This window comes from Marmota monax, unplaced genomic scaffold, assembly GCF_021218885.2.
Source record: "Marmota monax isolate L192 unplaced genomic scaffold, Marmota_monax_Labrador192_F-V1.1 WCK01_AAM20220418_F8-fsc00066, whole genome shotgun sequence".
Lineage (NCBI taxonomy): Eukaryota > Metazoa > Chordata > Mammalia > Rodentia > Sciuridae > Marmota > Marmota monax.
In genome coordinates this window covers 4,324,907-4,342,933 of record NW_026692805.1, presented here as the reverse complement: position 1 = coordinate 4,342,933, position 18,027 = coordinate 4,324,907, and the positions used below count along the sequence as shown (strand labels likewise).

The following is an 18,027-nucleotide window of genomic DNA, read 5'->3' as shown; positions in this document are numbered from 1 at the left end:
GGGTAAGCCTAGGGGAGGTCAGGCCTCATGGAAATAAGGAGCAGGGAGTCATGTTTCAGGATTCATTAACATCCCCTTGGCTTGGAAAGGCAGATCATGGAGAAGAGGTAGGGAAGAGGCTGTGACTCAGTGGAACATCACGGACAGGTTCTAAAGAATTGAACTTCAAATGGAGTAGGTGAAAAGAAAATGTGCCTCTGCACCACACATATCTCATCATTTCTCTCTCAAACTTAATATAATGCCCTCCTGGAAAAAATAATATAAAGATTGGTTTTTTGCCTGTGTCCTATAGCAAACATTCTTCCTGCTGCTCTGCATGCTGAGACAATTTAGCTGAAAAGAGCTGCCTTAGAATTTGCCACATTTATGTTTGACAAAGAGGCAGTTTACTCACTAGTTACACATTTTCTTGCTGAGATGCAAGTGCTCAGGATTGGCAGATATTGAAAATGCTATTTTGATATTTTATGCACTTTCTTGGGAATCTATTTCAGAGGCAGAGCAATAAGGGAAATATTCCTGACTCAGAAATATAAATATAATGCTACCATTTGGGGTTATTTATTTCCCAGGCAATCAATCAGGAAATGTTAGGAAATCTATTCTGAGTTGTTTCAAACATGGTTCCAGTCAAGCAAGTAATCTTTCCATTTTCTTTTCATCCATTACATAATTCTTTTTAAAAGATGGAACAGCAAGAGAATTAAAAGTCACTTGAACTCTAACCAGAAATATGAATATGACTTGTCAAATTTTTAAAGGAATAAAATGACAAATTGTGGCGAAACAAATATTGATAGTGAAACCAAATATTGCTCATGATAATGATGCACACAATAATATGACTGGCGATCCCAGGACATTCAGACAACTCTTCTAATTTTGTCATGATGAAGGGTCAGTCAGCTGATGTCTAGAGTCTTTAACCAGGTTCCACGAAGTCCAGACCAAGAGCACCCCTGGTCATTTCAAACTGCCACTGTATTTACACACCATGTGCTCTGCATCAGTCCTCGCCATTTGGAGACCCGGGTTGTTCATAGGCTTCGAGGTGCCTACCCTCGAATGTGCATCACGAGCAAAAGATTGGAAACCCCAGGACCAAGTCACTCTGCCTCTCCCCAGGGGAATGAGAACTGGACCTCACAGCCAAGTCAGCCATGCTTGGCTCTGCTAGGGATGGGCCAGCCCAGTTCAGGGGAAATTGAGCATAAACCCAGCTGTATGCTGTGGGCCTTGATACTAATGGAAGCCCAAAGGGGTAAATGTCTGTAAGCATTGTCTAGGAAAAGAAAGGCAGCCTCCCTCTACTGGAGTCCTGGCACACAGGACAGGAGAATCACCAAGGCTAGATTGGGAGAGTTGTGGAGTGGGTGACGTTGTCTTCATTTTCGCTGCATGTCTCTTCACACACTTCCAGACCTCGTCATCCACTGCAGGAACACCACAACCTCATGCTCTTGACCACCCTTCCCTGTTCCCATCACCAACTGCCTAAAAAGCTTAGCCTCAAGCACGAATCTGCAGGATTCATTAAACATTTAGTGGGAAATTTTCAGCCAGCATTTTCTCCCTTCGCATTGGCATACAGTCCTTATATCAGATGGTATAATTAAAGATTTTGTTTCCCGTTTAAGGATTTCAGGCAGCAAACTGGTGGAGAAGGACATATGAGGAACATCTCTGCATGCAGATGGCACCCCAAGTTTGGCCCTGCTATATACACACCCTGGGCACACGTAATTGGCAATATTTGGAGACACAAAATAGAAATACGCTGATTCTTAGAAAAGAGAATTGTATGTGAAAAGCTAGTTCATCATTGCTAATTTTGGTGAATTATATGATTTGGAGCACAGCACGTGACCCTCAGAAATAGAAGGGGAATAGAGATATTTCCGAAGTCTCTCTCAGCAGACATGAGGTATCAATCTCATTGTAGATCACAGACACCTCAAAATAAACTCTGCATGATTTCCTTCTCCAGCCAGTTCTATGTTGGCCTATTTTCCCTAGCCCCAGCTGACCCAGCCTGGGGGCTGTAGCCTGAGAAAGGAAGTGACCTGCTGTGATGAGAGATTTTCCCTGGTGACATTCGTCCAGCTGGCCACAGTTGGGGCTTGTCTGGGGCCCATACATGCAGGATGTCAGAATGTGCCAAGATCAGCAAAGATAAGATCTTGGCACAGAATTCTTCCATCTGAGGTACAAGGAAGTGGGACTGAATGACAGGTCTGACCCCAGAGCTTGCTTCTAAGATCTTCATCTAATAGAACCAAACGGCACTCGGGTAGTGGCTCGGTTGAAGAGAAAAGAAGAAACAAGTCCAGGTCAGAGCTGAAAAACTTTAAAGCAGTTGTGTCAGCTGCCCTGGAAGGTCAAGGCATCCTGTAGATAAGCTCCAAGAAGTTTCGACTTTGGAGAATCATTTCTATGTGATAGCTCAACTGTCATTCTCCAAGTGACAGTTTTCTCTGTTCATCCCCACATACTCCTAGACATGAGCTTTATTTTCTTCTAATTGGTCTTGATGCCAAGCTTAGGGTCATAATGAAATTAGAAAAAGGAATTCTAAAGACAAAGAAGAAAACCAACTCACGGACTGGCATTTGCTGAAATGCCTTCCCTAATTGAATACAGAGCTTGGATCTGGTGTTGTCCTGATCTACCCACAATCACTATGCAGTTCTGAGGTGGAGATTCCCTCACAGGCTCCCTAGACTCCCCCCAGAACAAAGAGTGAAGATTTAATCTTTATGACCTGGAGAGGTGTCTCTCCACTTGGCATCTCAAACTGGTTTGACATCTCAAACTTGGTTAGTTGCAATGAATGCATACACCTTTAGAAGGAGAAATGTTTAGTCAGGCTGGAAATATGTGAAAAGATTCTTGCTCATTTAAAGAGCCAGGATGTACTTTCTCTGTTTATCATCATCACAGAGGGCACAATTATGGCCTCCCCTGGTTGGGAGATGGCCTTGGGCTGTTCAAGTATCATTGTTGACATTTCTCAGTCAGTTCCATTGTCAGAGGGACCCATTACTGTCTTGTTCTACTAGGCAACCAACCTGTTTTTCATTTCCACATCCTCAGGCTCCACGGGGCTGCCTTGGACCATTTACTATGCATCAGGATCTCTGTGCACATTAAAGACCCCCACGTTGCCTTCAGTTAGTGCTGTACTGTACAAAATAAGGACTGAGACAGTTGGAGAAATTGAAGATTGTTCCTTAACTTTCACAGCAGATGCTCCTACATTTATTCCCCGCTCCCCTAGGAGGACAGTGAATGCAAATTGTTCATTTGAGCAATTTCTATCCCCTCTGGATGGTCTCGATCCTCTTGGTGTGAAATGTGTTCAGCTCTTCAACCAAATTGTACGGGATGGTTGTGAAGGAAGAAAACCTAGTTTGCATACTTCAAATTAGAGGAATGCATTAAAGTATTCAGGAATCAGATACTCACAGCACCCAAATAATATCCAACTTAGGCCCTTAGGGATGGAGCTGCATGAGGCTTAACAGTTCTGACACCTGAAAGAAGGAGATTTAATGGCACTCATAAAAAAAAAGTAAAAATTATTATAAAATGTTTTGAAAATTTAAGTTGAGAATCTTTCTTAGGCAAGTATGTTTTTAGGGATCAAAATGTAAAAGTGTCCACCTCCATGCAGGCTAGCTCAGGCCAACTCCTGGTTTTAAGAAAGGGGGAGGAAACCTAATTAGGTTTTCCTTTCCTTCTGCAAATGAATTGCTGGCACTCACTTCCTCAGCAAGTTCAGTTTCCCTGGAATTCCTAGGCAAGCAGAAAACTCCGGAAACTGAAACCATGAAACCTACAGAGTTCCCAGAGGACACTGGACCACCCGGAACCTTTCTAAAACCAGTGATAACTGACCAAATTACAAGTCAGGAAAACGGTCTTTGGTGAGTGAGCATTTCTGAGGTCTCAGGATGTTTTCACTTGACTGAGGACATTTGGATTCAAGTCTTTGGTTTTTGCATCTGGATTGGAAAAAATGTGTGGTACAATTTCCTCCTCAGGGGGACGATGCAAAATGACAGTGACTGTCCTTCAGAGAAGGCTGAGAAAAGGGAAGCCGACACTCACCCCTACTCCTCTCACAGCTATTTCAGGGTCCCCTATGACTCTTTCTCTTGGCAACCACTACTGCAGGACAGTCACGTCACAAATATTTACCTCTCAGTTTGCTCTCCAGAAGTTCCATCACACAGACTTCTGGAGACAAGAGATTTTTTAATTGAGCTAGTAAAGTTTCATTGTTTTTCTCAGAGGATTCAAAAGTCCTGACATCTTCTGTTTCTAATTAAATACATCTGCAGAAAAGATGGCTGGCTCCTTCATTTTCCTCTGAGTCGAAGAGTGTGGCCTGATGGCATCTCAATTTGTCTGCCACCAGTTTGCTGGGCAGTTTAAACAGGCCACCTAATCTCTCTGCAAAACTGAAAGGAATATGCATCTCACTGGTTGGTGTCCTGTGCTATTTCACTGTTTGTTGATATCCAGTGGTAATAAAAAAATAATATAAAGTGCTTTAGAAGTGAAGCTTTGAGTTGTCAAAATGCCCATCCATCACCATGAGCAAATTTATTCCATAACACTTCAGGTCCTTAGAGCTAAATTGAATAGCTGAAAAAAGTCTCTTTGAAATACAAGGAAGAAAGATCAAGTCATAGCTTGATCCAAATGACAAGTTAACTACCTTCTGGGACTCGAGTTGTTTCCTTGAGGGGTCCATGACTCTGTGAGGGCACATATTCTCCTAGGAACATGTTGCTATGCCCCCCACAAGGCAAACTATTAGTTGGTCATATGGAACACACTTTGTGACTTTTCCTCAAAAATAAACATCAAAAGAAGTCACTGTTACAATGTCATGTGATCTCTCCAGACGAACTGAGATGTTTGCTTCACGTAGTAGATGAATAATAGGTCAATCTTTCTAAATGAATTTAGGTGTTTAATTAATGTAAGGTGTTTTCAGATCTATTGGTTGTAAAAGATAATAACAATAGGAGGAGAAGGAGCAAGCATTTATTGAGCAATTAACCTATGCCCAACATTGTACTAAATGCTTGCATGTTAGCTCATTTAAATGCACATAAACCCCTGAGGTAGTCATTCAGTTTCCCCATTTTAAAGAAGAAACTGAGCCATGAGGAGATTAATTTTCCCAAAGTCACATTAGCATATGACCCTGAGCAGTGTGACCAGGCTAGTTTTATTCTTTCTTTCTTTTTGTTCTTTTTAGATATACATGACAGTATATTTTGACATATTATACATGTAGAATATGACTTATTCTAATCAGGTTCCCAGTCTTGTGGTTGTACCTTATGTGGAGTTCACTGTTGTGTATTCATATATGAACATAGGAAAATTAAGTCCGATTCATCCTACTGTCTTTTCTATTCCCATTCCCTACCCCTTCCCTTCATCCCCCCCTTGTCTAATTCAATGAACTTCTCTATGCATCTTACCTCTATGCTTCCTATGCTAATTTGATAAAGTTGCCCTGCCTGCGTTAAAATTCTACTTCTCCAGGGCCATCCTTGACCTGGAATTCAGTAGTCACTCAGAAATAAAATTCTTTCTCCCATCTTTTTCCATCAATCCTATCTTACAACCATAAAGTAAAACTTATTTAAAGACCAGTTCTTTTCAGGGTCAGGAAAGAGTAAGAGGACAACATATTTGAGAAGATCTTTGGCTCTAAGTTACATGAGGATTTAAAAGGGTAGAGCATTTCAATATTTCTAAATGTATGAGTCTCTAAATGTTGATGATAGCTGCATTAAATATTCTGGTAAGTATCTTTGTCAAACTCTAAAACACTAGTCCCCCTTAGTATAACTCATGAGAAATGTGCTCAAAGCTGCTCACATTGAAGTCACTGGGAAAATGGCTCATCCATCCAGTTAATGGAAGATCCCCAAGCTGTTCCCTGGCGATTTAGATGTGACTGTGTTGTCACATCTCCTAGGAGTGGTGTTTTTAAAATTTAATTTATTTTTTTTCTGGAAAGAGGTATGAAACGATGAGTAAGTACCCTTTCTTTTCTAGAACCAGTCAAATCAGGATTGAAAGTTATTGTAATTCCAACCACTTTGGCCCTGAAATGAAACTATCCCAACTTGCAGTGGATTGTACAAACAGTTGGAAGGACAGAAGGAAGAGATACTGGCACAGAAGGGTTAGTAAAAGGACTCATATTGCCAGGTACAGTGGCACACATCTATAATCCCAGTTCTCAGGAGGCTGAGGCAGGAGGATTGCAAATTCAAAGTCAGTCTCAGCAATTTAGTGAGGCCCTAAGCAACTTGGCAAGACTCTGTCTCAAAATAATACAAAAAGGGCTGGGAATGTGGTTCAGGGGTTAAGTGCCCCTGGGTTCAATCCCTGGTATTAAAAAAAAAAAGAAAAAGAAAGAGGACTCATGATAATCATGCACCCCAGCTTGACCAGGATGCTTGCAAATCATGATGAAAAGTTGTGGTTCTGGGTGTTGTCTGATGATTCATGAACATAAACCTGGAGCTCATGTAGCTTTAACAGAGTATATACATATATATAGTGTATGTATGTGTGTGTTTCAGGGTCTTGTGGATGACTGTCCATGCTTGGAAATCCTGAGTCCAAAGTGGCTGGCCACCCACTATGAGAACTATCCCAAATCCTAGGTGCCACTGAAGGAAACTAAAGCAAAGGGTTGTTTGGGGCTCTGTGTGTGTGTGTGTGTGTGTGTGTGTGTTTAACTGGTTAGCATGGTTCACAAAATACTTAGGAGGATTTTTGCTCTGAGCCTCTCGGCCCTGAAGCACACAGCCCCTCCACCACATCCTGCCTCTCCACTTCCTCCTCTTCTTTCCCAGCTCAAGAAGCCAAGATGGGAAGTCTCTCACGACCCTGTGGCTTGGCCGGGAGGAAGCCTGAACTTGATACAGCTGGCTTTCCTGGGGCCTGGTAAGAGCATTTATCCTTGAGTCTGTGCTTCTTTGCTTACCTATTTTTAGACTGGCGCTGCAGACCTCTCCTGAGGGCTCAGATAGAAGTTTCCAGTGAGTCTGGTCCAAGCCAGGGACGACACCGGTGCTAAGTCTGTTGCACAGAAGTCAAAAGAGGAGAAATCAGCAGCCTTTGACAACTCCTTTTTCACCCCCCACAAGAAGGTCTGTGATCTCCTTTCCACCTTAGCAGCAAGCCAAGGAAGGTGGCTGAGCACGTGACCTGGGGATCCAGACACACCAAAGAGGTAGCAGAGCAGGAATGTCACATTCAGTAACCCCAACCTCTACCAGCCAATCACAGAGCACTCCGGCCAGGCCTGGGCAGAAAGCTGCCTCTTCAGTCTGCTCTCCCATCACACCCTCTCCAAAGCACCCCACTCACTTGACTCCAGGTTTTTGTACCTGTTGCTTTCACAAGAATCTTTTCACTTACCTGCTCTTTGTTCTTCATAATCTGTGTCAGGTTACCCCATAGCCTTTACCTCCCCAAAAGTTGAGAGCCAGGGACCTTAACTTAGTCATCTCTCTTTTGAAGATATGCCAGAAAGTAGGCATGTGAGGTGGATATGAGGTGGATATATACGGGGATGAGGCTCAAGGCCTGATTTGGGGCCAGCTCGTGAAGTATTGCAAGTAATATCACATAATAAGTACTTGGTAAAACTGAAATGCATGCATGAACAAATAAAATGGAACAAAAAGATGTTTACAATTCAAAGTCAAGAAGAAGCAAATAGCCCGAAAAAAACAAAACAAAACATAAAACTAGCTAATTCTTATTCCTGGTTTTATTTGTATTTACTTTCAGTAGGACTTTATGAATTGACTCTATTTTTCAATTCAGGAGACTTATAGTACCTAAGCCTGAGCTGTGTGGGCCAAATGTTATCCATATAAAATTAAAACATGATTGTAAAATACTGAAAATATCTTCTCTGACTTGTCACCAATATCAGTCATATTCACCAGAATATCACACCTGAAATAATTTGATTTGACATTGGAAATTTAGAAGAAAAACCAGAATTCGCAAGCTGGCAAAGGGCTCTCTGCATGAGGCAAAACTATTGTCAGTAGCTCAAAAATGGTATTTGGTGATGTTCCTGTGGGTGTCTGCAGAGCTCACCAGAGTTTAATCACATTTCGTCCTGGACAGGATTGATCTGGATTAGAAAATGGAGGAGGAAGGAAGCAGCTTGACTGGAGACTAAGCTGGAGAGGCAGTGGTAGGAAGAGCCCTGTCCTTTCTTTTAGTTTTAGTACCAGGGATTGAACCCAGTGGTGCTCAACCACTGAGGTACATCTCCAGCCCTTTTCTATTTTTTATTTTGAGACAGGGTCTCCCAAAGTTATTTAGGGCCTCACTAAGTTTCTGACAGCCTCTGGAGTTGCTGGGATTACAGGTATATGCCATTGCACCTGGCTGAGCCCTGCCTTTTCTGAGGCTGGCTTTATGGTCATACCTTTAACTGTTTCCTGCACCCCACCACACCTGTGGGCACTTGATGACAAGAACTTGTCCCACCTGCCACTCTCCAATGGAAACACTCTGACAACAGAGAAAGTTCATTCTCTTTCTCTGGGGCACTGTGCTGAGTTCTCCCTTCTGTTTATCTTCTGTGGGTAGCTAAGCCCTCTGCCTATCTCCTCCTTTTATATTTGACACTTCCCTAAGGGCTACTTTTGGTTTCTTAGTCAACTCCTAATGCCTCAGCACATAGGAAAGTAGTGAACTTGGCCCAGGTGCCTAAGGTCTGCCGTCTATGACCTGATCGCCACTTGATTAAGAAGGGATAACAGGGGGCTGGGATTGTGGCTCAGCAGTAGAGCGCTCGCCTAGCATGGGCGTGACCCAGGTTGCACCACATAAAAATAAAGGCATTGTGTTGTGTCCATCTACACCTAAAAAAAAATAAGTATTAAAAAAAAAGGAAAGGATATCAGACGGGCATGAGGTTGAGCTACAGAACCAACACCAGAAAGCAGGCCAATCTCAAGACATGAACCAACTTCGAAGGAAGAAACAAGGTAAGTTCAGCATTGATGCAGGGGCTCAAGGGGCTCCTGGGCTACACAGACTTGCAACTGTCCAGAGTTGACTTGGGAATAGGTGCCAGAGCAGGGCTGACCTTAGGACTCAACAGCCCCTCAGAAATGAGCAGATTATCTTGGCCAGGTTTGGTTGAAAAGGGGCTGACACCCATGATAACCAACAGAAAGGAGCTGAATTCCACAGAGTTCTGAAAAGATCCCAGACCAGTGGTTCAAACCCCAAGGACATAATCAGAATTTCCTCAGGAAGTTTTTCAAGATCTATAACCCCAAACCTTATTTTGAACCTGAGGATTCAGATCCTCAAACCAGTTTGGGGTGGGGTAGGCAGGAACAGTGACTTTAGAAAGCTGCCCAAGTATTCTGGTATCAATACCTGCCACACCCTGCCCCAACATGGTCACCATTGAAGTCCTGTAATTTTTCAATGCCAGAGAGCATGTCTTTTACCTCATACACAATACAGTCTTAATACATAATAGGCCTAAAGTCAATATTTGTCTATTGATGGATTGAATGAAATGAATTAATGAACACTTCCTGTCTATGTATTGATTGCATTAATTATTAATAAACATGCAAAATGAATGTGTACGACTGAAAGAATTGTGCACTATGTCAATAAATACAAGGAAGGAACAGACTTTCTCATAAGTGATTCTCACTATAGGTGCAAGCTAGTCTTTGGTTGACTCATTCAGAACAAGAGCTAAATATGACAACACTGATGTGCACGTTATCAACGAGTGTGGCTCAGCAATACTTGGTAAGACTGAAGGGAACGGGATTTGTATTAACATCACAGGGAGTGTAAAATAAAAGAAGGTACTCCACCTAACTCACAATTAATTATATAATCTGAAGCTTAATTCTAGCTTTGGAAACAATGGGAACCATAATTACATGTCCAAAGCCCAAAATGGAATCCCGCAAGTGTTTGACAAGTAGAACATAAGGATGATGGAGTGGTTTACCCATAAATTTGACCACAGGTCAACCCTGGTGAGTCATGAGTTCAGGTCGTGGTAGGATTTTTCATTATCCTCCATTCTTCCGCAGTGAGTATATTGAGCTCTGAGCCACTTGATGGATGTGAATCGGCTTGTGAATTCAGGCTGGCCTGCTGTCTATGTGGCTCTGACCTGTATATAGAATAGCCATGCAAATTAGCATGGGCCTCGGGCCAGACAAAATTAATCCAGCCCTAAAAGCAATCAAGTAAAAAGTGTCAAAGGGCAAAAGAAGAGAAAAATATGGCTGGGAGCAGTGATGCTCTATTTTTCAAGTTTCTCTAACTTACCACAGTGCGTTTTTTTTTTTTTTTCTTTTTGTCACAAGTAAACTTGAAAATGTAGGAAAAGCTGGTGGAAATCTTTATGAAAAGAAAAAGTTCATGTTGGAAGTTGAAATAAGGGATTCAAAAAGGCTGTCCTTGACATGGAGTCTGAAGTGGGTCCCTTCACCAGCTCCTTCGTCTCCAGCTCAGCACCTTCTTGTGCCTAGTCACATTATGCATCTGTTTTATGATGTTTGTCCGTCTCACCTATCCGAGTGTAAGTTCCTCAAACCTAAAAATTATGTGTGTGTGTCCTACCTCTGATTCCTAACATGTGGCAGACACAGTCAATAAATACTCATTTAGTGAATGGGTAGACACTGCATAATGATCTAAAAGTAATAAAAGCAGACCACAGGGTTGTCTGTGGTTCTCAGCCTCCAGTTCACAGTGGTCCTGTCCTCCACAGAGCTCCCTGCTGGCCCTACAGCTCTGGCCCCCACTCCTCTTACACAATTCTCTAAAAAAAAAAATTTGAAAGTGATACGATGGACCAAGAGTTAATGTCTTTACCATATACCGAGCTCCTACAAGTCAGTAAAAAGAAACAAACAAACCAATAAAAATGGGAAATATCAAGTATAGGTTGTTTATAAAAGAAGACATACCAAACACAGAAAATGACATTCCACTTCAACAATATAGTAATCCAAATAAAACATAAAGTATGTGTGTGTGTGTGTGCGCATGCCTATCAAATATAAAGAATAAAGAGAAGGAGAAAACCTAGTGTTGACAGTGTTGGAAAGTAGGAATTGTCATGCACTGATACTGGGAATGCAAAATTGTCATAACTCTTCTGCAGAGACATTTCAGAATACATGCCAAAATTTAAAGTGCATGCTTACCTTTAGTCCAAGAAAGAAGAACTTGTTGATAGTTCTTGTGGTAAATTTTTAAATTTTGCAATAAAATTGACCATTGTAATCATTTTACAGGCATATGTAAAATAGTTTTTATTCTACTTTTTTATTTCTTTAAAAGTACTTTGACATATTTAAAAGTACTTTGACATATGTACCTACATAATTCTATCTCAGACACGTTTTTTTAAAAAATTAACACAGCTTCAGTTGTATATGTTCAAGACATGAGACAATTAACATGTTAAGAGACAATTAACATTTTTAAGTGTATGGTTCCGTGGCACCAGATAGAATCACATTACTATACAACCATCATTATGATCCATCCTTCTCCAGAGCTTTTTTACTCTTCGCCAACTGAATCTGTCCTCATTAAACACTAACTTGCCACTTCTCTCTGTTCTTTACCCCTGGTAACCACCACTCTACTTTATGTCTCTATGAATTTGACTATTTCAAAGATTTATTTTAAGGCCATAAGAGTACAAGAACAGTGTGTGTGTGTGTACACTACACATACATACACGTATGTGTATGTACACATACATACACATGCTTACATCCACACACACACACACACACAAATATGCATTAGTTAATTCAAAAAGCTTTCCTGAGGATATACTGCATGCGAGATAATAAACAAGAGAAGATGAAGTTATTTATCTCATATACTAGTAATGACCTAGAGAAGGAGGGTAGACCATAAACAAACGTGTGAGCAATGGAGCATTAGGTTAGGATAAGTCTCATGTAGAAAAATAAATAGATCAATGTGATAGTGATTTTAGGGGGTACGTTAGATTGGGTAGTGAGAAGGTTTCTCTGGAACTGTTTACCATAACAAAAAAATTAGAAAATAACTAAATGTGTAAGCAACATCCTTGCTAGGCTAGAGTTCACCTGGCCGGATGTCAGAGCATGACAGTTCATCATAGAGAGTAAGAGCCTTTCTCAGAACAAATTGCACTACTTCAACATGCCTTTTGTGGAATATTTTCCTGGAGAGAAAGTGTTTCCAACATTTTGGGGTAGAAAATAATTTAGAAGAGAAACATGCCAATGCTTCTTTATTCTAAAAAGGAATGTATAGATGACAGTTGCAAGTGTTTGATGTCCAACCTCCTAAAGCTGTAAAATAGCAGCAGAGTGATCAAGAGAATGATCTAAATCTTCTTTTTGTGGTTTTACTTTTGTTCTGGCAGGCTGAACAACACTGGGAAAGAATGACAGTGTGTGCATGTGAAACATATTCTTCCCTCCTTGACTAACTGACAAACTGGAGAGGAGGCACAAATAAGGGGCAGTGGCATTGCTTGTGATATAGCTGGAATACATGGAAAATTTTAAGTAGCATCATGGGCCTGGCCTACCCTTAGCCGAGGCAGGAAACTCAAGAGTAATATAACACTTTGCTGGTAAGTAATGCCATTGGAATAACAGCATGTTTGGGATGACTTTTGGCTTTAACAGGGAATTTCTGTTTTATTTGCTTCCAAAAAGAACTTTTTTCCCCCTCTCTTAAGTTCTTAACTTTTATTTTAAAAGTCCATGTAGCTACATAAATATGATATATGCAAACTGGCCTTGAATAAAAGTTGTATGCTGTAGAATATGCTGAAAAGCAAATTCAGGACCTCAGTTTTAGCCATGGGACTTTAAGACAGAGGTTTTGTATATATGACACAAAGTGCACAAAACAGGTCAGAGACCTCACTCTATTACCTATCAGCTGTGTGATCTTCCTCGATGGATTATTTGACATCTGAGCTTTCAAAAGGGGAATAACAATAGTACCTACTCAGTGGAGTTTTGTGACAATAAAATTCAAGAACATGAAAGGCTAGCACACAGTAGGGCTTTCCTGTTTGTTTTTTCCCTAGACTTCAAAACTGGATCAGCCATTCCTGACTCAGAGTAGAAAAGGGCTAATATGAAAAATCAAAATTTGTCTCTGTTTGAATAACTTGAACATAATCCAACTAATTCCCCCTTTGATTTTAAGCCATGCTCCTCCTTTGCAACCCAAAAAGCTGAGTTGTAGCATGAACTGAATTACTGTCTTCAGTTTCAAAGGGACTTGAGCTAACTGGGGCATCTCTAGATAACTCAGGGGTGGTGTAGGAGAATCAGACCCATGAGAGAAATTGCTGAAGGATCTGCAGATGTTAGATGGGTGATGACACTGTGGGGATATGGGAGCTGTTTCCAAATATTTGAAGAGTAATGTCATGTGGAAGAGAAATTAGAGTTATTTTTCATGACTCCATAAGTGGAGACAGATTCCTGTTTTATATATAGAAAACCTTAATTAAAAAATAAAACGGTCAAGGAATGATGCTATCTTCTAAGGTAGGGAGGGTCCCATCTCTAGAGGGATTCTATCAGAGAACAGCTTTCTACTCCTGGAGAGCTGCACAGGAAATTCTGTACCAGAGAAGTGCTGGGAGCAATGACATTTAGGGATTTGTTCCAGGTCAGGAAGGCAACAATTCAGATATCTATATAAATGTAATGTTTTATAGCAGGAACTTAAGGAAGAATAGCCATGAAGCAGTGTAAGGCACACACAGGCGTATGCAGGTTGTATTAATGTATGAACTTCAACCTTGTATAACAAAAGAATGTTGTGCCACATGGTGGGGGATGTTTAACTGCTAGAAATGAAAACAGTCATACTTTACCCTATCGTATTTTATAGGCTCATGTAGACATCGGGGCCAAATGAAACTGAACCAAGATCTTAAGCATTAGGTTACATTTTAATTTTACCTTCTCCCTCCCCTGTGATTTTGACATAAGTGATTCAAAATGAACTTGGACCTTTGACCTGTCCATTTGATTTTGGAGTTTTTTGTATTTTCTTTTTTCCTGCTCACCTGCGAACCTCTGCTGATTGTTTCATATCCTTGGTCAACTGCTTTTAACAGCTAAACATTAGAGCCACAGAGAGCATAAACAGGAAACTGGTATTTAGGTGGGAGTTCCCAGGAATTTTATACCACTGACCACAGAGGCCAAGAGAGAAAGGAAATAGGAAAAACAGTGTAAATACCTGGGTGACTAATGACTCTGTGCAGCTCAGCTGGCTGTTCTGAACATTTAATGGGAAGTCTCTTGCAGGGGAAACACCCTTAAGATGTTGCGGACACCATGTGGCATGCAAGGGCCAAATAGGGGTGTTTACTGCAGAGTTGGTTGGTTTCCTTCATCCACTGGCTACCGGGCAAAAAGGAGTTTTGGCAATTTGGCCAGACGAAGTCTCCAAATGACTGACTGCATTTGCATGCGTGGTGCATTTTCCTAGCATCGGGGTTCCCAGGCCTCTCCAGGCCTCTGATTGTTAAGGATTGTAAGGCCACCCCTCTCCTTGTTCACACGGATAGCGCCTAAGAGGATTTAGAATCAAGTGGGCACATTTGCACTGCCTTGTTCTGAAGAGGCAGCTGGAGCGCGGGCCGGCAGGCCTGGCGCAGCCCACCGAGAGTCCCCGAGGACTGCATTGTCCTCCGAGGGGCCGCCACGGGGGCTCCATTGTGCACGGAGCAGGCCTTTTTCTCTTGCCCTCTGTCTCCCCCGGCCTCCTCCTCCACCCCCGCACGCAGACCTTTCTCTCAAGCTGCCCGGATCTCCCGGCTGCCGCATTTCCAATGCAGAGGAGCAGGCAGGGCTTCAGGCTGGCCATCTGCACGCGGAGATTGACAGCAGCCCCGGAAGGTCAGCGCCTCAACGATTTCAGTCTGAACAGCAGGCCACCCAGGCCTCCCGAGCAAAACAGGGACATCTGCTCCCCTTAATTTAGAACACTGGTTCTAATTTCACCAGAGCCCCTTGCTTGAAGCTCTCCTAGGGCTCCAGGGGAGGAGACAACGGGGCGGGGAGGGGGACAAACAGACGGCCACCCGCCCCGGGCTCCCTAGTTCCCAGGGAAAGCTGCTGAGATGAAGGGGGTTGGGGGTGGGGGCGTTGGGGTGTGGAGTCTGGTCACTCACGTGACCAGGGTGACGTCGTGTTGGAGAGAGGCGGAGGCGGGAGGGGCGCAGAGTGGGCACAACAGTCCTGGATCGCGCCTGGGATGCATGGTGCAGACGCATGCATTCATGCATCTGTATCTTACACGGGCAGGCTGTGCTGGCCCTGGGAGGCCAGACTGGGCGAGTAGGGTCAGAGGCTCCTTTGCTCTTTCTTGCCGAAAGTACAAGTGAACCAGCAGAATATATTGCTACAAGACCAAGAGACCCAGCTCTGCCCTTCCTCCTACCTTGTCCCTGGGCCAGGAGTTTAAAGATAGCCCTCTGTGGCCAAAGACTAAATCCTGCCTGGACAGTTGACATCAGAATCCATCCTTTTCATATTTGGGCAAAAGGATGAAAGAATAATGCTTCTGTGGAGTTTCTACCCCTGGGTCATAAGCTCCTTGAAAACAGACAGCGCCTGTTAGTCACCCTTCTGTCTCCGGCACCTAACACAAATGTTTGGAGACTAAATTAATGTGCGAAGGGGGAGGGGTAGTCCTTGTGAGCACTGAGTGCAACTGTTCTCTTTTTCTGTGTGAGGGAAAACAAGACAATTGGGGATAAAGAAACTGTGCCTACAGCAAGTATTAATTACTTTGTTCTTTCTTCCTCATTCCCTTCCTCCCTTTCTTCCTTTCATGTTTTATTGAGAGCCCCTACATGCCAGATATCAGGCACTGGACTAGGAATACATGGAAAGGAGCCTTCCAGCCTTTACTCTTCACTTTGTGGTGGGTGCAGTGTACAAGTCAATAGCCCATCAGGACCCTGAGGATCAGTAAGTGCTATTGAAAACAATAGGAGGATCTTAAACCTAACTGCTAGGAGGAAGGAATTGGGTGGAAGCTAAGAGGCTGAGCAGAAGCTCACCATAAGGGCCCTTTGTCCACACTCGTCTTTCTTCAGGGATTCCCCTCTTCCCACATCCATACCCATGTAGCCTCACTCTACCTCTTGCCCATTTTTCAGGCCTCAAGTGAAATGTACTTCTCTGGTGCCCTGACTAGATAAGGTCCTCCTAGTAAGTGACCCTGTAGCTCTTTGATACTTGTCTGACGTAGTGCTCACCCCCACATACAGTTGGGTCAACTTCATCAACCCCATGAGCTGCAAGCTTCTGGAAGCAGAAACTGACCATTCTATTCATGGATAGAGTCACCACACCCAGTACAGGGTCCAGCCCATCATGTTCCCTAATATTTGTTCCATGGATGAATAATCAAACTGAAAAATAATCTGACTTTTCTTTAGTTAATGAGAAACCCATCCATACATTTTCTATTTGAGGCCAGATTGTGACTGCTCTCTCTAGATACCAGTGGGGAGTAGCTGGAAGGAAAAGGATATGATTTAGAATTTATTATCGTCTGATATATTAAAGCTTGGGGATTGAGAAACTATCCTCTGCAGAATGGCCATGAGTCTGATGCTCCTCAAAAAAAAAAAAAAAAAAAGATATCTTGACAAACAGGTTTCTTAAGTTATAGATTTCACAGAGCCTGCAGGCTTCTCAGGGAACTGTACAGTGTCCCAACACAGATTGTGTCTGAAGAGTTTCTAATAACATTTTGCAGCCAGGAAAGGGATTAAGTTAAATGGTAACTTTGCTGCACCATTTCTCCCAGTTCTCCTGAGACCCTGAGAAGGGGCTAGAAGGGAGCAGCTGAGCAAGGTTGGCTAATGAAGGTGGGCTCCTTCCTCTCATTTCTTTGTTATGCTGTTTGACAAATTTGTTTTTGTTTTTTTTAAACAGTAGGAGGATCGGATGGAGGATGTAAAGAGGCATTTATAGCATAGTAGTCTCCCCTTGTCCACAGAGAACACATTCCAAGATCCCCAGTGGATGCTTGAAACTTCAGATAGTACCAAACTCAACCTATACCATGTTTCTTCCTACACACTGTTTGCTTTATAAATTAGGCATAGTGAGAGAGTAACAACAATAATTCATAATAACATAGAACAATGGTAACAATATGCTATAATAAATGTCACCCAAAACTTATGAACTGTTTACTCTTGAATTTTCTATCTAAAATATCCAGACTGTAGCTAACCATGGGTATTTGAAACTGAAAAAAAGAGAAGCCACAAATAAGGGAAATGATGGTAAAGAGTTGCCCGAGTTTGAACCCAGCTCTATCACTTCTTGGCTTTATGACTTCAGAGAAAATGCTGCCTCTCTGTAGGCTCCAGTTGCTTTATCTGTGATAGAGGTAATAGTATCTAACTTAACAGTGTTGAGATGTTTAAAAAGCTCTTGTATCTGCTGAGAATTATTACAAGTATACATTTTTAATGCTAATATTTTTAACTAATTAACATTAAATATCTGACCTCTAAGCTTTAATTTGTCTCATTAAGGCTGGCACTAATGGAGAGGGCTCACAGAAGACTAGACTGAAGGCCTAGCTTTTCTCTGCTTGCAGCCTCCGAGCTCCATCAAAGCATTGTGCACCTTCACCATGATTTTTCGAATGAGAAGGATTCCAATTCTTTTAATAGCCCTGAATGAGTTCTTCCCTCTAAGGTTAGTGTGGAATTTCATTGTACTTTATTCTCAGAGAGCAGTGGAGCAGCTATATGCCAGGATTAAAACAAACAAACAAACAACAGCAACAAAACCCGCCTATAATCAGTTTCCCAGGGACTGGTTTTGTAGCCCATGGTTGTCTCCTTAGACAACAGGTCTATGATCCAAGGGACCCTATTATTTAGGGTCTTTT

The 18,027-nt window shown here is 42.2% G+C and overlaps 1 long non-coding RNA gene across 1 annotated transcript in view; it reads right to left on the bottom strand.

Moving 5' to 3' along the window:
• LOC131424319 (uncharacterized) overlaps positions 1–15,218 on the bottom strand; it is a 65,670-nt gene extending 50,452 nt beyond the window's left edge. Inside the window, exons 1-2 of the long non-coding RNA XR_009227103.1 lie at positions 14,893–15,218; positions 7,028–7,122 (exon numbers count right to left, since the gene is read on the bottom strand). This is a non-coding gene — a long non-coding RNA (uncharacterized LOC131424319). The remainder of the gene's footprint in view (positions 1–7,027; positions 7,123–14,892) is intronic.
• Between the last annotated feature and the right edge of the window lie 2,809 nt (positions 15,219–18,027).